The 2,500-nt window shown below is 35.6% G+C and overlaps 1 protein-coding gene across 2 annotated transcripts in view; it reads left to right on the top strand.

Annotated features, from left to right (window-relative positions):
- LOC138011520 (fibronectin type III domain-containing protein-like) overlaps window positions 1-2,500 on the top strand; it is a 30,687-nt gene that overhangs the window by 6,635 nt on the left and 21,552 nt on the right. Inside the window, exon 1 of one of the 2 annotated variants that reach the window (XM_068858564.1) lies at window positions 1,423-1,679. The exons of the other annotated variant lie outside the window; for it this stretch is intronic. The gene's annotated coding sequence lies outside the window, so the exon portion shown is untranslated. Of the gene's footprint in view, window positions 1-1,422; window positions 1,680-2,500 lie in introns of those variants that run through there. 2 annotated transcript variants of the gene reach the window in all.

Genomic DNA, 2,500 nt, shown 5'->3' with positions numbered 1-2,500 from the left:
TGATTTATGGACACGTGCGAGTAATGTTGTCAAAATTTGAGAACTTTCCAAAACATCACGAGTGACAATAAGTCACGAAATGCAAGACACGTTCACTGATTTTTTATTTATCATATACTCAAAAGTCATTCCGCCACTTTGTTGCTATAGAAACTTACGTATTGCACTGTATAACCCATTTATCCAATTTTTAAAAAAAACACGTATGTATTGGCAAAGTTGGCCCTAAGATTTAACAGTGCTCATCGAGAGGGCTCACTTCGAGATCGAAAATTATTTACAGATCACAATTAATTAGATTGGGCCAGAAATGGCAAAGAGAAAAACAACCACAAAGCATCCACACACACAAAGGGTGAAAAAAGGAAAAGAGGAGACGACAGGTGAAAATTACACTATTAAACGTTCAATAAAATTTCATGGATTCACTTATAAAGAACTGGACATGAAAAAACAGGTCACCATTTGCATTGAGTATACAAAAAAGTTCATTATCACGTGTGACGCTTAGGCTTTAAGTGCCAACATGGAATGTTCGACAGTGGATGATGTTGGGTTACCATTATCGTGTGGATCGCCATCTATCGAACAAATGAAATTATTATCATGAAAATGCATGCGATAGCTAATGTATTGTTCAAGATAGCAAAATTAAACCGATGTCTTTATCGATATTTCGTCATGGTTGTTGACTTTCGTGACTCTTTTTTTTATATTCCTGGAGGGCTACAGTTCTAAGGAAAGTATGTTGTATAAGAAAGAGTGCAGTGGGTTGGTCACAATCAGAAACCAAGGGAACTACTCATAGAAACAATTAACATACTCACCCGACTCATCCTCTCAATGGGGGAACCAATTTAGTTAAATAGCTTCAACACATTCAAGTTTAAATATTTATGTACAGTAAGCTTTAAATACAAACGGAACGAGTTCGACTGTAAAATGCTGGGTGTGTTGCTGAAAAGGAAACGGTGTGCAGTCACGTTCCAGAATTTTAAATCTCGCTTCTTTCCTACTTCTTTGTTGCTAACTTTATTGCAATAAAAATTGTAATATCGGTAACATTTGTTTTGCCACATCTTACTTTTCCATACCCGACTGATAATGGATTTCAGAAAATTGAAAAAGGGAATGCGTCCAATTATGATCAGAAAAGTTAAATTAAATGAAAACATGAAATGGAAAATTTGGTAAATGAGAGCTCAACATTCTTCCGTTCTCTGAAAATTGCATCTCTTGATATTTTTGGTTGAAATTATACAGAATTTATATTTGAACTCAAGACTATTTTTTTCTGACAACCGTGAATGGTGGAAAAAACCGCGAAATGTGTGTGTACATGAGGTGGATAAATATTTTATTTACCCGTCGCAGTCATTTGCATTTTGATGTCGAAGTCGAGTCAAAACAGGCGATGGGCAATTCATGAATGGCGTGATCGCAAATGAAACGTGACAAAATGGAAAAAACTCCGTCACCGTAAAAATATGTGCCAGAATTCCCTTTTTGACTCACTTCTGAAGAAATAAGGAAACAGTTTTTGAATAATGATCACCGACAGCGGCTAAGTTTTACATCTCACTGTTTTGGCGTCGCGTCGTTTTGTACTAAGCTTGGTGCACAAGTGATTTGGAAACCTTCAGCTCTTTTGAAACAAGTCTGTTGAACAGACACTTGAGGTTGGTCTTAAATTTAAATCTGACATAATCCTAACTTTTAGTGTTTGAAACTGTGTAATCCAACCAATTCTTTGTTGATATCTGGTTAGGAAAAGCAACTCTGGGTCCACAAAACACGTGTAAGCAGTGCATTATTTATTCTCCACAACAACTTACGTTGTCTTGTGAAGTGTCTGAAGTGTCTGAAAAGCAAGAGAGTCTCCTTAACGCATGCCCAAAAAAATTATTTTCGCCTCTTTCATCTCTTATCTCTCTCTGAATCTTACAAACAATGATAGCAATTACATTGATTTTCGTGGAAATTTTACAACTTTCTGATTTTTCCAGTAAATGAATTCTGTTGGAAAAACGTCCTAAAAGCGACATCTTCCTGTGTAGATTTAATTATTAATGCTGCTTAGTCTTTCACACGGAAGTTTGAAATGGGTTTTTCAACTATTTTCAATAAAACAACGGAAAGATGCCAGCTATTAAGTAAGGGACAATAAACATGCACACACGATAGGATTCATCGTCGCGTGGTAGTCGCGAACGAGTCAATATTGGCTTTTTTGCCACGCGATGAGGTTTTATTGGCCAAACAGCGCTTTTCCTTCTGCATATTATTGATCAGTTGTACCCATATAAACCTTAACTAGTATTTTAAAAAAAAATATTTATATTTACGTGGGCAATAAATCAATTATAACAAAAAATGGTCTTATCCAGCTGTGATGGCATATCATATTTCATGAACATTTCGCAGACCAATCAGCTGGTATAAACATACGTCTTTTTTAACTTTTAACCCTTAAATCTCCAAAACGACTCACTAAATGTTT

The sequence above is a fragment of the Montipora foliosa genome, chromosome 7, assembly GCF_036669935.1.
Source record: "Montipora foliosa isolate CH-2021 chromosome 7, ASM3666993v2, whole genome shotgun sequence".
Lineage (NCBI taxonomy): Eukaryota > Metazoa > Cnidaria > Anthozoa > Scleractinia > Acroporidae > Montipora > Montipora foliosa.
This window is presented reverse-complemented; position numbering and strand designations above follow the sequence as displayed.